This window comes from Balaenoptera physalus (assembly GCF_965194825.1).
Source record: "Balaenoptera physalus genome assembly, chromosome: 3".
NCBI lineage: Eukaryota > Metazoa > Chordata > Mammalia > Artiodactyla > Balaenopteridae > Balaenoptera > Balaenoptera physalus.
In genome coordinates, this window is record NC_138890.1 from 115,373,090 (window position 1) to 115,397,008 (window position 23,919).

General features: G+C 40.7%; 1 pseudogene across 1 annotated transcript; it reads right to left on the reverse strand.

Moving 5' to 3' along the window:
- Nucleotides 1-21,844: 21,844 nt before the first annotated feature.
- On the reverse strand, nt 21,845-23,685 carry LOC309658967 (syntaxin-7 pseudogene; annotated as a pseudogene). The gene has a single exon. The product of its transcript is annotated as a syntaxin-7 pseudogene (transcript).
- Nucleotides 23,686-23,919: the final 234 nt, after the last annotated feature.

Sequence of the window (23,919 nt, forward strand, 5' to 3'; positions counted from 1 at the left end):
GGGCTCTAGAGCGCAGGCTCAAGTAGTTGTGGCGCACGGGCTTAGTTGCTCCGCAGCATGTGGGATCTTCCCAGACAAGGGCTCGAACCTGTGTCTCCTGCATTGGCAGGTGGATTCTTAACCACTGCGCCACCAGGGAAGGTGGGAGTTGCCATAGTTTTTAAGCAAGTTCAGTTATTTATGGTTGAGTATAATTTGTCACGTCAAAGTTATTCCCCTTTTTTTGTTTTTACAAATGTCAATGCTGAGGAACGTTATTTATATATGAGCAGATGGCAATGGAAGGATTTTTCTTACAGCAATATCACTCTTTGAAGTTCTGAGTTATATGTAAAAAATGGCCCTGTGATCCATTATTAAAAATAATTTTTAATGTTCTATCAGCTGATAGCTCAATAGGTCCTCTTTCAATTATTTTGAAAGCCAAAACTTGGAAACTACCTTTCACAAGAAATTAGACTTGCAAAAGGATTTATTTCCCAATCTTTAAAGTTGTTCACGTTCTCAAAACCAATGCCAATATTTTGAAATGTTCTTTTGTTTGGCCTCCCAGGGGTCTTCCCTATCTGGGCAACACCCAGAATAAAATGCAGGACAGGTGAGACTAACTTTTGTCAAGTAAGAAAAGGAGGACTGGGAGAAAAGAAGTGAGAAAGTAGAACCAGCCCGGCAAGGTACTTTCCCAGACAAATGAATTTTAGGCACGAGCACTTGTATTCATTCTACATCTAGAAACTGATTCCAGCCTCCTAACCCATGAATATACACCCTGGAAGAAAATCTTCCTGATCCTCAGGACTACATGAACCTCAGTTTGAAGATCCAGCTCTAATATCTAAAAGTCCAGACAGTGTTAAGTTAAAGCAAAACAACTGAAAGAGAAAAATTTCAAGTTCATTTTATTTATTTATTTCTGATTAGGTAATACATTCGCCTGGTATAAAATTAAGAGGCATTGAAGCACATGCAGTAAATCTCCATACCCCCAGCCCCTGCCTGTCAGCCATCCATTCTTTTCTCCAAGCAATGGGTGTAAATGTGCCTTGTGTAATTTGTGGAGATGATCTATGCATATTCATGCAATTATGATCAGAGATATTCTTTTCTTCCTCCTCTTTCACAACTGCTACTGTACTATACATACTGCCTTGTACCTTACTTTTTTATTATTGTTTTGCTTAGAAATTACATTGCAGTTTTTTTTTTTTAATATCATCATACAAAGAATACCCTCATTCTTTGTTGAACTGAAGAGCATTCCATTGAATGTTATAATTTGCTTAAACAGGTCCATATTGGTGTCCTTTTAGGTTGTTTCCAATTCTTTCTATTTAAACAATATTGTGATAAATATATTGTACGTATATCACTTTGCATATGTGTGAATATATTCATTGGGAAACTTCTAAAAGTGGAATGTCTGGGCCAATGGCCTGTATGTATTGATTTTAATTAGATGTTAGTAAATTGCTCATCTCCAAGGAGGATATACCAATTTAATCTACCACCAGAAAGATATGAGAGTGCCTATCTTAGGTATCTATAAATTTTGTAACTACTCCTATAACAAATCATCCCAAAACTTAGTAGCTTCAAACATCAGTGATCATTTCTTATCTTTCATAGTTTCTGTGGGTCCAGATGATGAGTCACTTGGCTGGGTCATTCTGGTTTGGGATCTCTCAGGAGGTGCATTCAGCTGGTGGCTGGGGTCATTTCAAAGACTTCTTCAGTCAAGTGTCTGGTGCAGGACTGGGAAGAACTGAGTCTCCAGGTGATGGAATTGTGGGGACCACTCAGGTGTCTCTGTCCTTTCATGGTCTTTCTACATAGTCTCTCCAACCTGGTGGCATCAAGGTCGCCAGACTTCCTTTGAAAGCAAGAGGCAAGAGAGGTCTCTGGACCACAGGGTTTAAGAGGGCATTTTTTTTGAAGGCTGACCCTATACTTGCACACCCTTGAAGATGAGTGCTTTCTGACATTTTGCGCCCTGGCCCCTCTCTTGCCTCATCCTATTCCCAACCCTGCTTCTATGTCACATAGCATCTCTTCCACACTCCATTCTTCAGAAGAGTTACAAGCCCAGAGGCAAAGGGAGGGAACCCAGAGGGAACTCCATCTTGATAAGAACAGTGTCAGTCACATTGTATAAAGAGCTTAACGGATATATGCTCAAGTTTTGTACCTTTCCAATCTGAAACATGGCTTTCTATTTGTTTTTTAAAATGAACTTCTTTCTGAATATAATTGAATTGTGCTTTTAAATTTGCATTTCTCTTATTGTGAGTGAGATGAATATCTTTTGAGTGTTTATTTCCTCTTTGGCTGTCTTTAGCAGCTTTGTTCATTTTACTATTGGTTTTCTATTGGTTTATGCCCATTTTTCTATTGGTTAAGCCAATGTGGGAGGAGGGGAGAAAGCTAATTGTTCTTTTGTCTGTGATGTGAGTTACAAACATTTTTTCCAGTTTATTGTTCACCTTTTGACTTTGCTTATGGTGGCTTTGCTTTTTTTTTTTTTTTTTTAATTTACTTTTGGCTGTGTTGGGTCTTCTTTTCTGTGCGAGGGCTTTCTCTAGTTGCGGCGAGCGGGGGCCAGTCTTCATCGCGGTGCGCGGGCCTCTCACTGTCGCGGCCTCTCTTGTTGTGGAGCACAGGCTCCAGACGCGCAGGCTCAGTAGTTGTGGCTCACGGGCTTAGTTGCTCTGCGGCATGTGGGATCTTCCCAGACCAGGGCCTGAACCCGTGTTCCCTGCATTGGCAGGCAGATTCTCAATCACTGCGCCACCAGGGAAGCCCCCCGCTTTGCTTTCTTTTCTTTTTTTTTTAATTGAAGTATAGTTGATTTACAATGTTGTGTTAATTTCTACTGTACAGCATAGTGATTCAGTTATACATATATATACATTCGTTTTTCTTTTCCATTATGGTTTATCACAGGATATTGAAATTAGTTCCCTGTGCTGTAGAGTAGGACTTTGTTGTTTATCCATTCTATATATAATAGTTTGCATCTGCTAATGCCCAAACTCACAATCCATCCCTCCCCCATGCCCTTTCCCCCTTGGCCACCACCAGTCTGTTCTTCATGTCTGTGAGACTGTTTCTGTTCTGTAGATAGGTTCATTTGTGTCATATTTTAGATTCCATACATAAATGATATCATTATGATATTTGTCTTTCTCTTTCTGACTTACTTCATTTAGTATGATAATCTCTATGTCCATCCATGTTGCTGCAAATGTCATGATTTCATCCTTTTATATGGCTGAGTAGTATTCCATTGTATATATGTACAACATCTTATTTATCCATTCATCTGTTGATGGACATTTAGGTTGTTTCCACGTCTTGGCTATTGTGAATAGTGCTGCTATGAACATAGGGGTGCATGTATCTTTTTTAATTATAGTTTTGTCCAGATATATGCTCAGGAGTGGGATTGCTGGATCATATGCAATTTTATTTTTAGTTTTTTGAAGAGTCTCCAAACTCCTTTCCATAGTGGCTGGACCAACTTACATTGGTGGTTTTTCTATGAAAAAAAATTGTGTGTGTGTGTAGTTAAATTTCTCTTTTCTTTTAGCCTTCTGGGTTTTTTGTCATATTTGGAAAGGCTTTTCTCACTCTGAAATTGTGAGTGTTCCCATGTTTTCTTCTATTCTGTGTGTGTCTTTGGCTTGGTTTAGTTTTTACATTTTTACCTTTGATGCAGTTAGTATTTATTTTAAGGTGTGAAGTATGGATTCAAATGTCCTGTTTCCCAATGGCTAACCAGTGTTGCCTGTGTCATGTTACATTCATGAGCTCTGCATGTCTTTTCCTTCTGTCCCGCTTGTTCCTGTGGGTTTTTATGTGATGGTCCCACACTGTTTTGAGTATTGTAGCCACATAATGTATTTTAACACCTGGTAGGACTACTTCCCCTTATTTATCATTTTCCTAATTATCTAGGCTATTCTTTCTAGTTTATTTTTCCATGAAAACAATTCCTTAAGTTAATTGCATGGTGATATTACCAGTCATGAACTGTGATTAGGCTGAGATATTTGGGATTTTCTGCACATAAAAGAAGGAAATGGGAGGTAACTTGATGTCCTAGAAAGAAAACTGGCACTTACAGGGACAAATTTCAATCTCAAATCTGCAAAATATTCTGTGGCCTTGATCTAAGCCATGATGATACTTAAATAGAAATGACCCAGAGTGGTAAAGATTAATGAGGAAAAAAAAAAAAAAACCTTAACTTTTTATAAGATCATTTTCCTCTCTTAAGAATTTTAGTGTGCCAACTCTCTCAGGGTAATTGAATCTTTCTTAATGATTAGGAATCACGCAAAATTTCTGATTGTTTGTCTGTATTACTGTTTGGATCTAGTTTGCCAAAAAAGCAAATTGTTCCTGAAAGCATGGTAAGGGGGTAGTGGATGGGATTCAGTTTTTAGAGGTTTTATTCACAAATATTGTGTTAGGCTTTTCCATATTTTTCAACAAACCAATGAATCTAATGAAAATCTCTTAGAAGTACATTTTTGTTACTTTTCCATTTCAGTTTCAGGGTTGTAAACACTCACATTTCTGTGTTCTGACTAATGTACAACAATATTAAAATCATAGAACTTGGCTCTTATTGCAACTTTCCTACTGAAGGGATCAAAGGCATTTGCTATTGTTCCTTCCTTGTTCTCCTGGGATACTGTGAGAGCCTTCAGAGTCTCTTGCATTACATACTTGTAAAATGCCTTGGATTTGCAGAGGTTTTGCTATTATTATTTAATAATGTGTCTCAGAATTTCAGGATTTCTATCATGGGAAAAAAACCAAAGCTCGAAAGTTCAAATAAAGCATGAATAAAAAGCAAACAGAAACTGAAAACTGTATTGTATATCGAATTGTGGCTCCAAAAAGATAAGTCCAAGTCCTAACCTCTGTACCTGTGAATGAGACCTTGTTTGAAAATAAGATCTTTTTTTTTTAAGTTAGTTTTTAAATTGAGATATAATTGACATATAACTGTGTAAGTTTAAGGTATAAAACATGTTGATTTGATACATTTATATATTGCAGTATGATTCCCACCATAGCTTCAGCTAACACCTCTATCACATCACATAATTATCATTTCTTTTTTGTGGTGAGAACATTTAAGATCTAGTCTCTTAGCAATTTTGAAGTATCTAATTCAGTATTATTGAATATTGGAAATAGGGTCATTGCAGATGTATTTTAAGTTAAGTTTCTCAAGAGGACATCATCCTGCATTTAGAGCGGGCCCTCAATCCAACAAGTGGTGTCCTGGTAAGGGAAAGGAGAGAAAGATTTAACACAGAGAGACACAGAGGAGCAGTTGGTGTGAAGACGGAGGCAGAGACGGGAATAATGTGTTTACAAACCAAAGAACACTAAAGACGTCCAGGCAGTGAGCAAAAGCTAGGAGACAGGCATGGACTGGATTCTCCCTCAGAGCCCCCAGAAAGAACCAACCCTGCTGACACCTTGATTTCAGACTCCTAGTCTGCAGAACTGTGAGAGAATACGTTTCTGTTATTTTAAGCCACCCAGATGGTGGTAATTTGTTATTGGCAAAAAAAAAAAAAACAAGGCAGACACAGGAAACTAATATAGACCTCTTTACCCATCAAGAGAGGCTGAGCAGAAAAGCTTTCATTCTCAGAGTCCAGGAAAATCGTGAAGTAGAAGAAATACCTCTACCCAGCTTCCTCGCTCCCCTCAGGTCCCCCCTATTGGGGCTCCCAAGCCCCAGCACCCGCTCTGCAGGCCTCACTCAGACTTCTCCTCTGTGATTCACTCTCCCAGATTCAGGAGTATCCTCACTTCCTCTTCAAATTTTCTCCTGTGCCCAGACATCCACCCATGATCAGCTTACAACAGCTTGAGAGCTTGTTCACAGCATGGTGGAAACCAATAACGTGGGGTGATGACCTTCTCAGGAATAGTTTTATTTTTAAAACAGTTGGAAAGGGCCCTATCACAAAGGAATTCTCTCTCCTGGAGGAATCTCTGGAATTGGCATGTGGTGGGGTGGATAATTTTGAGGGTCTTCTCCCCCACTTAGTCCTCCCTGCCTTCTCCCCGTCACCGCTTCCCCAGGACCCTGGATTCTGTGGCTTCATCAGAGCAAAGGAAGGATCCCACCACCTCCAGCTGCACAAATGCCCTTTCCAGGCCCAGCGCCCTGCAATGAGTGGAGGCCCGGGTGGGCAAGGCAGGTTGCCCTGGAGGTTAAGGCTTGTGGGGTGCTGTGGAGAAACTGCTTTGAAGGAAAGGAGATCTTCCATGAGGGTTGTGTGGCCAGAACTGGCTACATAATTTTCAGGGCCCAGAACATATTGAAAATATGAGCCCGTTGTTCAGACTCATTAAGCATGTCATGATGGTGACAGCCGAGCACTGAACCATGGCAGCGCCCTTCTTTTTTTTTTTTTTTTTTTATGGGGTATAGTTGTTTTACAATGTTGTGTTAGTTTCTACTGTACAGAGAAGTAGAGTTCCCTGTGCCATACAGCAGGTTCTTATTAATCTATTTTATACATATTAGTGTGTATAGGTCAATCCCAATCTCCCAGTTCATCCCACCCTACCCCACCCCTGCTTTCCCTGCCTTGGTGTCCATACATTTGTTCTGTACATCTGTGTCTCCATTTCTGCCCTGCAAACCAGTTCATCTGCACCATTTTTCTAGGTTCCACATATATGCGTTAATATACGATATTTGTTTTTCTCTTTCTGACTTACTTCATTCCGTATGACAGTCTCTAGGTCCATCCATGTCTCTACAAATGACCCAATTTCGTTCCTTTTTGTGGCTGAGTAATATTCCATTGTATATATGTGCCACATCTTCTTTATCTATTCATCTGGTGATGGACACTTAGGTTGCTTCCATGTTCTGGCTATTGTAAATAGAGCTGCAATGAACATTGTGGTACATGACTCTTTTTGAATTATGGTTTTCTCTGGGTATATGCCCAGGAGTGGGATTGCTGGGTCATGTGGTAGTTCTATTTTTAGTTTTTTAAGGACCCTCCATACTGTTCTGCATAGTGGCTGTATCAATTTACATTTCCACCAACAGTGCAAGAGGGTTCCCTTTTCTCCACACCCTCTCCAGCATTTATTGTTTGTAGATTTTCTGATGATGCCCATTCTAACCGGTGTGAGGTGATACCTCATTGTAGTTTTGATTTACATTTCTCTAATAATTAGTGATGTTGAGCAGCTTCTCATGTGCCTCTTGGCCATCTGTATGTCTTCTTTGGAGAAATGTCTATTTAGGTCTTCTGCCCATTTTCGGATTGGGTTGTTTGGTTTTTTGATATTGAGGGCACAGCCCTTCTAAACATGGGGCCCTATGCCACCACATGGGTTGCATGCCCATGAGGCTGGCCCCGCATGGGAGTCACCAAAAACTTTGAATCAGAAGTGAGGGGCTGTGGTAACTTGGGTCAGTGGGCATCTATTTGTGGACTTGAGCTCATTCCAGAAACTGTGTAGCACAAAGAGAAGCTGCCACCATCAAAGACATGGGCTTGGCAAGGGGACCTCAAGGGAGGTGTTGTTCAGGCTGCCCAGATGAGTTGGTATAGGTGATGGGAAAAAAAAAAAAGTAAAACAAACATGATCAGGTATTTAAAATTCCTCTAGCAGGAACGCTCCTGGTAGCTAAGGGAGCTCTTGTTTTTGGACCCCAAGGTCATCTTGCCTCTGCAGGATGCTCTTGCCTTTGCATGAACCAAGGGGTAAGGGCGTTGGAATGGGGAGTTTAGGGTGAGGGGGAAGGTTAGTTTGCTGATGCTGAGGGAGCTTACAGGGAAGGTGAGAGATCTGGGAAGAAAGACACATCTAGGGGACTTTTCTAAGTGCAATTCTGTGTGGGTGGTGTAAACACCCTGCCTCTATACCCCTGGGCCCCACTCCCACCCCACACCCTGGCAAATCTTCAGTAAAGGAATGACTTCTCAGGAATCTGTGTAGTGAGCTTTCTTTGGGGGCATGAAGAGAAGGATTTAGTTCAGGTAAGGGCAGAGAGTTGGGGTGAGGGCTAGTGTATTGCAGCCTTGTTAGCACAGAGAGGTAAGCTTCTGCGGAAGTCACTGAATTGAAGGGGGCAGCTGAGCTGAGCAGCCTCAGAAAAATCTCAGTGAAAAAATTTTGCATTTCTTTTTGGTCCCTGAACTTGGAAAAATCAGGAGGGGGAAAAATAAGGCTGGTGGGCCCAGTCTGGTTGGGGTGGGTCCAGTTACTGTGGAGAGAGGTGTATGTGCTGGACTGGTGTTGGCTTAGTTCTGGAAGCCAGGGGCAGAGTCCGGAAGAGTACTGAAACCTCAGGCTCCCTCCTAGTTGACAGCAGATAAGGCCCTGAGAGTCCCTGGGGCTAAAGCCAGGCAATTTCTATTCCTCCTGCCAGACTAGCTTTGGGCTGTTTCCTAACCAGGTTCAAAATTGTTGCACTGTTATGTTCTCTCTGGCTCTGGATATTTTACTGATGGGTATAACCTTATTATTTTCCTAGTCAGCAAACACTGGGAACTGGTATTTAGTCTAGAAAGTGTTATCTCTATATAACTAGTTGGTGGGTTGTGAGTATATTTGGTTGAACTCACTTGTCAAACTGGTCTGAGGCCAAAGTACACGTTTTAGTAACTGTCAGTTCCTGAAACGAACTCAACATATTTTCTCTTTCAAGTAGCACAAAAAGTTTTTATTTGTCTGAAGTAAATGGCCAACAATGTCCCACCTAAGCAGGTTCTACAGATGAAATACCTCAAGATATAATGTGCCCCCTAAAAACCCTGAGAATGTGTCCACTAATGTTTAATTTCTGTAAACTACACTGGTGTGAACGAAGCAGGAGCCATGGTTGATGTTTGTCATTCTTGTGTTGGGTGGAGCAAGGTATTTCCAGTTACCTGGTTCGCCTCTGAGGCCACTTTTCTGAGAAACACCACCACCTTTTACCGCTCTTCCAAACTAAAACCTTAGCTGACCTCAACTCTGGTGAGATTCCCAGGCACAGCCCACTTGCATATGACACAGCGGGGGGAGGGGGGGGGGACATTTACTCCTAGCTGGCAGGTTTTACCTCCAGTTCTCAGGCACAGAATTAACTCATGGGGCTTCCCTGGTGGCGCAGTGGTTGAGAGTCTGCCTGCCAATGCAGGGGACACGGGTTCGAGCCCTGGTTTGGGATGATCCCACATGCCGCGGGGCAACTAGGCCCGTGAGCCACAATTACTGAGCCTGCGCGTCTGGAGCCTGTGCTCCGCAACAAGAGAGGCCGCCATAGTGAGAGGCCCGCGCACCGCGATGAAGAGTGGCCCCCGCTTGCCACAACTAGAGAAAGCCCTCGCACAGAAACGAAGACCCAACGCAGCCATAAATAAATAAATAAATAAATAAATAAATAAATAAAAATTAAAAAAAAAAAATTAACTCAGGTACGTAATCTTCTAAAGCTATGGCTTCAAATCTACTATATGTACATTGGTCTCTGCTTATGGAATTGCTATTTGTATTCTTTTAAGCAGGCCAGAAAATGTTAATATTATAAACTCCTAAAATGTCATTTGGTAGCAAAGTTTAAAAATATATTGTGCCCTTAAGCCACAAAAATATAGTAATACTTAATTTTAGGACTCTATATTTTAAGTTAGGGTTGTATGTGGCATTTGATCCCTGAAAAGTGGTGTTTGCTAGTTTCAAGTAATCCTCTGCCTTTTTCATCCTTTACCTCTTGTTATCTCTCCATTCCAGCCCACCACTCCTCCCTCACCCCCCACCAAGAGAAAGCCTGCAGGAGGCCAGTGGTTTTATTCCATTGTTTAAAGGACTGAGTGAAATCAACCACTTGGGGATTCCATCCATCAAATCCAATGTTTGGGTTTGTGTTGTTTGGTAGATGAAAAAGTCCAAATTGGCTGTTTCCCAGTCCATTCTATACACCACCATGTGAAAGCCAAGACCAAGGGTCCTCCCAGGAAACAATAGAAAATAGGTAATTCTGTGAGCTAAGAGGCCAACAGTTCTCCATCTTTCCCACCAAAGCCCTTTCAAATTCCAACATGTTTGCTTGTCCATAGTCTCCAGAAGTGGAGGGCAAAGGAGCAGTCACAGCAGCCAGGTTCATTCAATTCATTCATTCATTCATTCCAACAAACATTTACTGAGCACTTACTATGTGTCAGACACTGTTCTGGGTCTTGTGGCTACAGCTGTGATCAAGATGTTGATGTGGAGGAAGAAGGTTCAAGAACCCACAAGTCATACCATAATAGATGTAAGGTGAACCCCGGAGAGAAATATAGTCTGAGAACCTTACGCCAAGGACATTGTCATCTACTGTCTCTGCCTCTGCCCTCCATCCCACATCCATCCCACATCCATCCCACATCCATCCCAACAAGTGAATATGGCCAACGGCGGAGACCTCTCTCTTCTCATGTAAGACTACCTTTCCCATCAGTCCCAGCTTTGCCCCCTAGAACTTTACAGAACTATCATGCTGTTTTTCCTTTGATCACCCTTCCACCGTTTGAAAGCAGCTGCCATGTTTCTATTATTCTTCACATGAAATATAGGGACAAGGGTGTGGGAGGATAGCCCCAACTGAATCCATGCTAAAGTGCAGAAATGCCTGGGCTTTTCTGGAAACTGCTGGGGTGTCTCCACCAGAAGCCTGTTTGAATGAGAATGTGAAGATCCTATTAGGAATGAATTCACCCAAGGAGAGGAGTAAGACTAAGGTAACAGCTTGACCCACCGCTAAGCCTTGATCACTGGGAGAAAGGGACAAACCTGAACAGAACTCTGGGTCCCAAAACAGAGTTTTAAAATACACAGGTGTGGGACTTCCCTGGTGGCACAGTGGTTAAGAATCCGCCTGCCAATGCAGGGGACATGGGTTCGAGCCCTGGTCTGGGAAGATCCCACATGCCACGGAGCAACTGAGCCCGTGCACCACAGCTGCTGAGCCTGTGCTCTAGAGCCCGCGTGCCACAACTACTGAGCCCACGTGCCACAATTATTGAAGCCCGTGCACCTAGAGCCTGTGTTCCACAACAAGAGAAGCCATTGCAATGAGAAGCCTGCACACCGCAAGGAAGAGTAGCTCCCGCTCGCCGCAACTAGAGAAAGCCTGCATGCGGCAACAAAGACCCAACGCAGCCAAAAATAAATAAATAAATTTATTAAAAAATAAAAAAATAAAACTGAAATACATGGGTGTGTATATGCATAGAAAAGGAGGTAGACAAAATGGTGATTTTTTTACTTTCTGAGAGGTGGGGTGATTTTTAATGTTTTCTTTATACTTTAAAATATTGTTAATATTTTCTACAATAAATACATAAAACATACTAATAGAATAAAATTTTATTTAAAAAATCATGTAGAAACTAATTTTCCAGAGTGATTGACTTTCTCCTCCTTTTCACTGTAGAACAAAGGCCCTTTAGTTTACATAATAAACAACCTTCATAAAATGCTGTTGAGATCAGCAAGCATGCGTTGTACAATTGTTCCTGTGTTATTTGTTGGTATTAGCCCTCTCTCTCTCCAACTGTATGATAGAAAGCACCTGGCACCAGGTCCATAAAGACACTTTAATAGACCTTAATGACTTTCTTTAAACAAGCTGCCAGCAAATCTTCATTAGCATCTGTATAGTTTGAAAAAATAAAAGTGACCACCAGTAAAAATCTATTTCTCCTAAAAGATTGCAAATGATCTCTCTGAGAAGGCTGGAGACCAAGACATTAGGGCAAAATTTCTAGAGCAGTTAAGCACTGCTTCTTAACACATAATCACGTTCAACTAAAATTGATTTTCAGATTTTTAAAAGATTTACAAAAGTGATCAAAAACATTCACATGTGTGAAAATGACCATCCAGAGAACTTGGGTTGTAGTTACAGGATTTAAGGAAAGAGTAACTCTAGATTATATTTTGCGACCAAGTGATATTGAATGCATGGGATAAGATTTCTGGTAAACATCCTAATGCTTCCAATACTATGAATTCCGTTTTTCTTAACTCTGATTGTTGGGTGGTCATCAGATTCTGTTTCTTTCTAACGTGATGGTAATCACACAAACATGCTGTTTTCTATTTCTTTGCTGGGTTTAAGGTTACAGGGTGAAAATGGTCACAGTATACCAATTTTAAGGCTGGCTTACTTCAGACACATGTTTCCAGATGGGCCCTGGGATGGGATGGGATCTCCTTGGAAACCAGAGGCATTGAGAAGTTCGACAAAACGGGGTTAGGAGTAAACTTGACTCATTGACAGTCCATTGATGGTCTTTGGTCTGGAAAATGCTCTTTAGTGTAACTGAAATAAGTATTTCAAAATCGAAGTGGAGTGGGGAAGACTGAAAAGGTTAAAATTATTGCCCAAGACTTGAGGTTTTATGGACCAGTTTTTTTTTCTTCTCCAACTCTTATTTAGTCTTTTTTTTTTTTTTTTTTAACAAATACTTTTTTTTTTTGGCCATGCCTCGCAGCTTGTGGAATCTTAGTTCCCCGACCAGGGATCGAACCCGTGCCCCCTGCAGTGGAAGTGCCAAGTCCTAACAATTGGACTGCCAGGGAATTCCCTATTTAGTCTTATATAATGATGACATCGTCACAGTTGCTACAGAGGTAACTAATTTAAATGGGACACATTGAAGTGACTCTTGTTCAGAGAAGGAAGTATAGTATACATGAGGGATGCCTCTCACCTCAGAAGGAAGGTGAGTTTAGGGAAAACAAACTTGGAAAAGTTCACTTTTTTAGCTTTAGGAAAACATATTTGGGATCCTCTAAAATTAACTTGAAATGAACCCCAGGTTGCATCTGAGCTAGTGATCTAGTAGTTCACCCAAACATTCATTTAAAGTCAATTCTCAACTGTTAGTCAATTCTCAACATTCTTTTGTGTGTTTGGGAGGTCTTCTTGCTAGAAGCACAATTTAGTGTCCAAAACTTGAACTCTGAAACCAATCTGAGTTCAAATCCCAGCTTCATTACTTACTAGTGTGACCTTGAGCAAATCACTTAATCTCCCTGTGCTTTGGTTTTCCACATCTATAAAGAGGAAATAATAATAGTAGCTACCTCATACAATTGGTGTTAGGATTAAAAGAGTTAATATACATAAAGCAGAGAGAATAGTGCTTAGCATGTGCCTCCTCTCTATGTTGTTATTATTATTATTTTTAGAATTAGCCCTTTCTTTCCAAAATGTGTGAAAAAATAAGAGTAACCACTGTTATTATTGTGGCCTAAAGGAATGAGTATTCTTCCTGAAGTTTCTAATTTATTATCAAATTGAAAATCGAGCATTGGAGAGAATGCATTCCCATATTTCAAAATCATAAAGGTATTTGTTTCTCCACAGGTTTCTTTTTTGTGGTTCATTTTCAAATGTGACAGATGTGCCTTTTTTAAAGGGGTATTTGACGAATTCTGTATATGGGAGAAAGGCTGGAAATGTCAGTTTTTTTCAAGATAATAAAGCAGTGAACCTAAATGAGATTTTAATCTAAACCTTCTATAGGAGTAACAGCCCTTGCTATCATATTATATCATCTTCCCGTTCACTCCAGCGTCCTGTTTACCTTTTTTTCCTGCAGCTGTTTGTTGCTTGTTGACACTGGAAAATCCCCTACTCCCAGGACCCATTTAGCCTTCCAGGTCTTCATGAAACTCATTCTCCCCCAGACAAGATAGATTTGTTTTGTCTTGTTTGCTTTTCTTGTCTTTGGTTCACTTTTCCTTTTATATTTTCATTTCCTTCAAGAGTTTTAGTGCGATTCTTTCTTTTCTCTTCCATTCCCTTTAATAGTTACTTGGCGTTTCCTACATGTGGGCTACACTTTCTGAACTGCGTTGCTCTGCACCTCTTTGGAAGGCCTGCTTTCATTTTTCCTGTCCAGGTCATTTGTGCAAATCATTCAAGTTAGAGAATTAGTACTAATGACTGGTCAACTCCATCAATGCAGTCTCCCCTCTGTGAAAGTTTACTTTCCTGGTTCAATGTCTTTTACTGCAAAGCTTGTTAAGAGCCGTTATTGCTTGAAGAAGGTGCCTCCTGGAACCTTAAGACTTCCTGTTTATGCACAGGGCAGGGCCCCATTGAACTCTTGACAGTGTGGGCAGCTCCTGAGCTTTGCCGAAGAGCTTCAAGTAGGATCCAAGAGGAACCACGACTGGGACTTAAAAGCAAGTGTCTGCTTAGCTGCCATGTCTCTGCTAGAGGCTGTGAGAAAGCACCCAGCCAGAGCTGGGGACAGATTTGGTGCTGCCAGTAGAGAAGGCTGCACCAATGTCAGGGTCCCAGCAGGGCTGCCTTTGAGTCTGAAAGTGTCTTGGCTCTGGAAGAGGAAAAGTTACCCTCTTCAAAGTCCCCGGGCTGAGTGGATAAAAACCAAGGACTGAGTTCCCATAATCGTGGAACCAGACAGACTGTTGTATTTAGCGCCTGTTCATACAAATAGTGTTTATAGAAAATCCAGACTTCCCCAAATCCCTTCAGTGTCCACCAGGGTCTAGAGGGGTCATAATCTGTTTCCGCTAGAGTGTGACACTTGTCACAGATCTGAACAGGTCTGCAGGAGCTCAAAGTCTTCTGTCCCCTGCTGAGTTTCTAAGCCCTACTCTGTATCAAATGCTCCCTCTCTATAAAGCTGTCCCTATGGAATAATTGTTACTCACAATGCCAGCAAACTCCTGTCTCCAAGCAGGGGATCTCTTCCCGGATTGGGGAGTGGGGCGCTTGAGGCTAAATTAATCATTGGAAGCTGCTTGATGAAGCCGGATCTCAGCAGGGAGTCCTGGAGGGGAGCCAGGACAAACCCAGCAGGCTTGCCCCCATGGTGTCAAGTTTCTGGGTCAGGAAGAACCAGATGAGGCACTCGCCCACATGGCCAGAGCAGCAAAGCCAAGGAAAGAGTGTGCATTTTTCATCATGCAGGAGGGAAGAAAGCCATGGATTCAGGACCAACCCCCTGAGGGGGTCTCACCCAGGCCTGGAGAAGCATGTGCCCCTAGAATGCCCACCCTCTGGCCAGGTTCTTGCTAGCATGGCCCTGAATAAAGCTGGCATCATCTTGCTTCCTGGTCCCCTGTTACCCGGGCTCCACACCATTCAGTCCCTTCCTGTCGGTGCAGTCATATTCCAGGTAGCAGGTGAGACACAGCTCTGTTCCGGTATAGTCCTCCTAGATTAGACATACAGGGTTAGTATGTGTTGTATTGTTAAAGCCCACCGCCAGTATTCCTTCTAACCAGGTTCCAACTGTGCAACTGTAGAGAAGAGCAAAAGACTCCTTAAGTTTATCACGTCTTCCTCCTTTTAAAAGCCATTTTCATCCTTATGTGCTGGCCTCACAATACTGCTTATCTCTTACCTCAATAACCCTGTGTAATAAATGACCACAAAATCTCCATGACATATAATGGTAACCAGTGTTTTGCTTGGGTGTCTGGGGTGGTCAGCCAGGCCATCTGCTGGGGTGCCTCACACATCTACGAGTGGGCTGGCTGTTGGCTGGGTGACCAAGGTGACTGAGTTCAGCAGGCTAGCCCGGGCATGTTCTCATGGCAAGGTGGAGGAACACAAGGGAGGGAGTGGAATCATGCAAGTCACTCTATTTTCTGTTTATGAGGTGTTGCTAACATCCTACTAGCAAACTCAGTCACATGGCCAAGCCCAGATTCAAGGAGTAGGGAAACACATTGCCTCTTTAGGGAGAGGGGCCATAGAGTAACATGGCAAAGGGTGCTGGATACAGGGAGGGTTGCAAATATCACCCCCATCCTGGTCTCAACTGGGGTTAGGCTCACTCCATAGAGAAGATAAACTCCCACAATAGCAATCCCAACATAGTGATGAGTTACAACCCACAAAGTCAAATCTTTGTCCCCATGAACGATCTAGAGAAAGATCGCTTTGTTAGAGTGTTAATAACAAGAAATATTTGCCACAAAGTTGGTTCTGGTTTTTTAAACAAGTGTTGGGAGATAATTCTCCATGAATCGCTCTCATTTCTTCATGTCTTGTGAATAGAGGCACTAACTGCCATTTGTTCCTAGCTGTATTTCCAAGTATGTTTATATAGCAAATAGACTTGGAAGATAGAGTGGCTCCCTGTGGAGCAGGGTCAGAGAGCAGATGTTTTCCTCTAGAGCAAAAGCCACCAGACCTGCTTACTGCCCACTATAAAATAGTCAAGTTCCCCAAGCCCAGGGTCTCAGTTGTGACACAAGCCACTGTCTGTGCACATTCACCTGTGTCCCTCAGCATTGCCCCCGTGGGATCTGGGGGGTAGGGGGGTGTCAAGAGGCACCAATGCAGATGTGAAGCTCATGCTACTTGCTGTGCCATGAACAATAAAATTTTTTGTCTCTGACTCAGGAGTCGTCTACCAGCATCCATGAAACTATGGCAGGCTACTTGGTTAGTTTGTAATTAGGGCAAAAACGCAGACCCTTCATGATTCTTGGCAAGTCAAGTAGCATCTTCCCAGTCATGTCCCTGTATCTTGCTCCTAGAAACACCATGATCTATAGCCGCTACCATAGAGCCCTCCCTGTTGGCCAGAGCACCCTGATTGCTGCCCTGTCCTTCCCGCCCATTATGGCAATTCTGTCTCCTTTGCTCTGATGGTTAACTGCCACCATCCAGTCTGTCATTTCAGAATTCTGTCATTTCCATTGATACTAGGGAGCCCATTTCTGTGACAGCATCTCCTACTATCAACCCTGGTCCCTACCAAGAACAACCACCACCAAACTTCTCTAGGATGTCAGTGCCTCCCTCACCTGTACCCATTATTGCCTTAGTGAAGGGAACTTTCCCTTGGCCATCCTGAGGTGTATAGTACATTGGTGGCTCCTATGGTCTTGCCCAATAAATCTACTCTAACATTCCCACGTATCTGAACTTTATGACCTCTTCATCAACACAGTGCTAAGGCAATTCAAACATTTCCACTTCATTTCCTGTGGCCATTGTTTGGTGCAAACTTCAAGGAGCTAACCCAGCAGTATATTAGGATCAGTCCTAGATATCATTTCCCTGATGTTCAAGCATGGGAGAGGGCTCCTATATCAAAAAATTCTCCCCTCCAGCCTTGTATTCTGCTCTTGCCACCAATTCCACCTACCCACCCCTGCCCCAACGGATTCATTTAAGACCCAGCCCTCATGTGATCCTTGGTTCCTACTGGTCCATAATAACCGGGTCCTGCAATGTCTTTGGTGTGTAAGATTTTTACTCCTGGAGAAGGAGCTGTGTTTCCCTGCTCAGACTATGTTGGGACCTACTCTTTTATTATTATCTGGAGACAATAAAAGGAGGCAGGGTAATCTTGAGGCACAAAGACATCACGGATGTGTCTGCTCTCCTCTGCAGGGGGAGGGGCTTCAGAGGAGTGTGCTTCTCAGGCCCATCAGTCCAAATATCCCCAAACCAAATCTCAGGTCTTACCCTTTTTTTTTAACCCTGACTTTGACATAAGAGATTTGTTGAAGCTGTGATTTAATTTCCTCTGCAGCTCTGCCATTTTTATAACTATTCTGGGGCCAATTTTGAGCACATTCTATCCTGCAACTGCTGGAGGCCTTCTGGCTTTCATATCATACCTTCAGTTGATAGTTGGCTAAACTGAATCATTGGTTTTTCAAGGCTTCCAGAAAGTTAAAATCGGGCCAGCTCCCCAATCTTTTAATTTCCCTTACCGCCATTCCATTCAAGTGTTACAGCTGCCATATAACCCAGTGTTTCATCTTTTACCTGTACCTGTACAGGTGAGTCTTAGGGACCATGGTGCTACTGCAGGCTGGGGGTTATCCCCGCCACACTCCAAAATCCCACCTGGAGAGCCTGCTTTTTAGGACCACTGCTACCAACTCTCTTAGCCTTGGCTCTCTTAAAAGCAGAGTCTGAGACAAAAGCTCACGTCAGCTGGTTTTCTTGGGAGTGACCCCAACGAGTAGGAGTGAGGAACCAGAGGAATAAAACTGGGAAGGAAGGAAAGCCAATGAAAGAATACAATGTATAACAATGTTTGCCTCACCCCACTCCTATTAATGATTGAGTGCTCCACTATTTATGTCTTTAATATTTTGATTAGAATATCCTTTCTGGGTAATTTTGAATATTTTTAATGAAGTTGCAATCTTTTTCTCATGTTTTTAAATTGCTATTTTGTTTGAGATTTTTTTCTTTCTGTTCTTTGTTCATTTATTTTTATTAAGATCCAGGCTTGGTTTTTTAAAAATATCTTCAACCATTTTTGTAGTCACTCTTATACATTACTAGTAGGATAAATATTGATAGAACATTTCTAGAAAGCCTTTTGCAGTGTGTATCAAGAATTTTTAAAATGTTTCCACCTGTTGAAATCTCTCTAAGACAAGCTGGACCCAGGGCCCTGGAACAGGGTAGGTTTCAGGGAGCATGGCTTAAGGGTCTGGGTAACACAGGGTTGACTTTTCATGGTCACTTTCGCCTAATTTGTTGTTTGTATTTGTTGTTGTTATTGTTAGTGATATTTCAGGGCATTAGAAATTTTAAGCTTTTATCTGTTCAAACCTGTTGACTTTAGAAAGGCATCCCCCACCTGAAGTCAGAAAATTTCAACCATATTTTCTTCTAGTTTTTTCTCCAAAGATTTGATATTTTAAAAACATTTAACTCCTCTAGACCTATAAAACCACTAACATAAAAAATGTAATAACACCAAGTGCTGGAGAAGGTGTGGAGAAACTGGGTCTCTCATACATTTCTGGTGGGAATGTAAAATGGTACAGTCTCTCTGGAAAACAGGTTGTTAGTTGCTTATATAGTTAAACATTACCATACAACCCAGCAATTGTGTCCTTGGGCTTTATTCCAGAGAAATAAAAATTTATGTTTACACAAAAACTTATATGCAAATGTTCACAGCAGCTTTATTCACAACAGCAAAATATTGAAAACAGCCCAAAGTCATTCAATTGGTTAATAGGTGAACAAACTGAGGTACATCCATACAACAGAATAAATACTACTCAGCCATAAAAAGAAATAAGCTATTAATGGCTGCAACTAGATGGACCTCAAGGGCATTATTCTTAGTGGAAAAGGACAATCTCAGGAGGTTACCTGTGTGATCCCAATTATATATAACATTTTTGAAATGACAAAACTGAAAGATAGAGAACAGATTAGTGATTGTCAGGACAGGAATGGTGGTAGGCGGGAAGTAAAGGGTGTTGAGGAGCCCAGGGGAGCGGAATGGTTGGGGATGTGTAAGAACATAAAGAGGTAGCATGAAGGAGTTGTTTTGTGGTGGTAGAACAATTCTGTGCCTTGTTTGTGGTGGTGCTTACACAATTCTACTCATGGGATAAAATTGCATAGAACCACACACTCACACACACATGCACACACATACACACACACAAATGCAGGTTTTAAAAAAATGGTAGAAACTAAGTATAGTGTGTAGTTTGGTTTAAAAGTAACTTTTCGTTGTCAGTTTCCTGGTTTGTACAGCAGCTATGGAAGATGTCATCACTGGGAGAGGCTGGGTGAAGGGCACTCAGGACTCTACTGTTTTTGCAACTACCCATGAGCCTATAATTTTTTTCAAAATAGAAGTTTTAAAAAATGTAACACTTTAATTCATCTGAAACTTATTTTATAAATTGTATGAGGTAAGAAACAATTGATTTATATCCACATGGTTACCCAAGATCCTACTGTTATATCTTGACTAATACTTTCCTGCCCCACTAATTTATGGAACCTCTTATGGTTTTCATTGAACTCTTAAAAATTCTGGGATCTCTTGCTAAGTTACCCAACTCTACTGTTCTATGTGTTCTTTCATCTTGTGCCAAAGTCTCACTGATTTAATTGTTGTGACGTTACAATGTGTTTCAGTAGCTGATAACACTAGTGATTCTTTATTGCTCTTAATAATAATAAAGAGGAAGGAGGAGGAGGAAGGAAAGTCATGTTTCCTGAATACTTACCATGATCCAGATATAGAACTAAGATCTTCACTTGGATTGTATCACTTAATCCTCCCAATACTCATATGAAGTAGGTTTTATTATTATTTCCCTTCAACGGATAAGGAGTGAGAGATTCAGAGAAACTGGGCACTTACTCAGGATCACAGGCTAGTAAGCAGCAGAGCCAGGATTCAAACCCAGGCCTGTAGGATTCCAAAGACTATTCTTTTAACTGCTGTAACATACTGTCTCTTTTTTTAAAAAAAGAAAATGTATTTCACTGGTTTATTCTTCTAGTTCAACTAACAAAATTATACAGTCATGTTCTGAATAGAAAAAAATATTTTGGTTGTATATTCTCAAATGTCTAAATTAATTTTGAAAAGAGTTAGCTATCTTGACATTTACTTTTCCTATGCATGGTCAGGGCATTCAAGTCTTATATCATTCAAAACAGTCAGTTTGATTTTAAAATTACTTTAAGTATCTTTGAATAGGCAATTCAGGTTCATGATACAAATGTCAAAAGTACAAAAGGGTACACAGTTAAGTGTAAGTGTCCATCCCAGCCCATCCCACTGTTACCAGTCTCTTATGTGCCCTTCTAAAAATAAACGATGGAATTGTAAGTGTATATGTGTATATAGTCTATACATACACACATACTCTTTTGCAACTTGATTTTTTTTTGTTTAAAAATCTTAGAGTCTATTCCATGTTAGTATATAGGGAGCTGCCTATTCTTTTAATGCCTACATTGTTTTCCATTGACTGAGTATAATAAAATTTATTTCACCTGCCCCACATTGATGGACATTAAGGTTTTCATTTTTTTCCTATTATAAATAATGTTATAAAGAACATCCTTGCACGTACTTTATTTCATACATGTGCAAGAATATGTGTATATTAAGTCCCTAAGAGTGAAATTTCTGGATCTAAGGGTTTGTGCACTTATAATTTGAATAGGTGTTTTCCAAACTGATTTTCAGAAACTTGAACAAATTTACACTACCACCACCAAGAGAGTGCCTGTTTTTCCAGAGCCCTTATTGAATTCTTTATCTTTGCCAATCTAATAAGTGAAAATAGTATTTTATTATAGTTTTAATTTGCCTTTCTCATATTACAAATAAGAGTGAGCCTGAGTTGTCAGTCATTTTCTTAATGATTTGTAGGAGATTTTATATATTAGAGGATTTTACCCTTTCCTTGTAATTTAAATTTTTCCCCTTAGTCTGTCTTTTTTTTTTTTTTTAAACTTTTTAAACTTTGCTTATGCAGAGGAGTTGCCATGCAGAAATTGTTTCTTCTCATGTAGTCAAGTCTGTCAATCTTGTCTTTTATGGTTTCAAAGTCTTGTGTCATATTTAGGTTCCTCTAGTAATTGTATGGTTCTTTTAAGCCTTTCACTTATCTAGAATTTATTTTGTCTTTGTTTGGATGACTACCCCATTGTCCCAATATTATTTTTAAAGTGAGCCTTTTTTTTTTTTCACTTTTTAAAATCATCTTTATTTTGGTTGCAAAGATACAATTTACTTAGTTACTTAGTATTTTATTTGTTCCCATTTGAAGTCTCATAGCTTGCCATGTAAAACATTGCCTTCACTATCAAACTGCTATATAAGAACATTATAAAATACAAACTATAAACTAAGATAATCTTCTTTACAGTATTCAGATTAGTGCATTAAAACAACATTGATTTAAAAAGGCAAGTGAGTTAAGTGGCGAACACATCCAATTCCCTTTCTAATGAAGGATGGTACAAAATGGTATGAAGGGAAACAGAATTTTAAGTGTTAGGTGCTCAAAAACAGTAACTGTGGGAAAGTTACTTCCCAAAAGTAATCTTTATTATTCTGTAGGACATAAGAGAAAGTAATTAATTTTCCATCATACAGCTGTGGAAATACACAGCCGAATACAAGTTGGGATCTTTAGTATTCTAACACAATAGGTAATGATCTGTCATACTCTTCCTCCAAATCACATTAAACATTTATAGTGACCACACAATCCCCTGCAAACGAACGTCAGACTTAAACAGAACCTATATAAAAACAATCTATCCTTAGTATTTTACTAGCCAATCTACAGCAAATGTTTACTATATACACATCAGGAGTAAGAGATATACTAGGAAGTTATTCACTGATTTCATTCAGAATAAACAAGGGTCTTAAGAGAAAAATAACAGTAAAAGTTAAATAGACAATTTGTGTTGCTGTGAACTAGATAAAAACAAAACTCCAAACACAAACATATATGTTAATTTTTAAAGTTATTGACAATACTTCCTCTGCTGGCCCAAATCAAAATTAAATTTAAGATTTGTAATTGAAGTAACACAAACATGGGTGCATGTTACACTGTGACAGAGAGGTGCACATAGAACACACACACACCTCTGAATTTACTAATTCCAAAAACTAAGTCAACAGGATAAATAAATTATAAATGAAAGGCATATACAATGTGGGCAAAAACCTAACAGTTACTAGGTCGAAAAGCATGAAGCTATGCCAGCAGTGATATTTAGAAAAACTTCCAGTATTAGAAAATATCAGATTTAATCCAAAGAAAACTTCCCCCCAAATAAAAATAACAAAGTATGGGAACCATCCTTTAAGCAACAGCTTTAAAATAATAACAATAAAAAAAACCTACCATGATTTAAGGAATCTTCCTACATAATTTACATAATGTAGTGCAATAGTGTGCTCCTTTACAATCTTAGCCTTTCACTCCCCATATGATGAGACCGATAATTACAACTCCGATAACAAGGATAAAAATGATGATGCACAGGGTTTTCCTGGATTTGCGCTGATAGTCTGCCGCCCTTGACAGCTGCTGGTTTGCTTGCTGAACGTGCACCTCAGCATTTTCCACATTGGCTTCTATGCTATCTATTACATCTCCTTGCTCATGAATCATCATTCCCAAATCTTTAAATATTTCATTAATATCCATAATATCAGCTTCAAGTTGCCTAATAGAAGACTCTCTCTCCTGAATAAGGCGGAGGTCATCCTCTGTAATTTCTTCATCTTGCACCTGCACCTGAGGCTGAGTTTGGCTTTCCCAGGACACAAGATTCCTTTCTTTTGAGCTCTCCTCAGGAAAACCACCAGACACTCTGGAACTGGCTCTTACTCGAGCGACAAACTCTTTCTCTCTCTCAGCAACCTGTCTCTGCGCCTTCTGAAAGTTTGTCAGTGATGTGGTGAATTCCGCCACTAAGCGATCCTTCTGTATTTTCCTTTGACGCTGGTCACTGGGGATGGTGGGCAGAGATCCAAACTCTTTAATGTACTTACCTGTTTCTTTGGCAAGTTGGTTCGTATATTGCTGCTTCTGTTGCAGCTGCTGCCTCAATTCAGGTGAATCTTGAGGTGTTCCAAGTTGATTCAGAGTCCTCTGTATTTCCGCAGAACATTGTGTGATCTTCTGGATGCTGGAAGAAATAAGCTGGGCCAGCTGGGCAGGGTCACCACCAATTCCTGGAGTGTAAGACATAGTTGATTTGCTTGTTCCCTAATTTCATCAGCTGTTGGTGGGCTGTGCAGTTTTCTAAGCAGTCACCCCGACCTCCTCGGCTTCCTTCTCCTTCTTCGGCCCCGGCCACCCGAGGGCCCCAGAGTCGCCAGCTACGAGCCTCAGTTGATGGGTGGCGGCCGAGCCATTTTTCTTTCCTGATTTGAAATGCCAACTGAGTCCATCTATACTAAATTTCTGTTTGTATTCGGGTCCATTTATGGACTTTCAAGGCTGTTTCATTGAACTTTATGACAATTCATGTGTCAATACCTCACAGTTTTACTTATTATATTTTGATAACATGTTTTATTGTCAGATAAAACTTGTGTCTTCACCACTTTTATTTTTCAAAACAGAGAGCTTTCT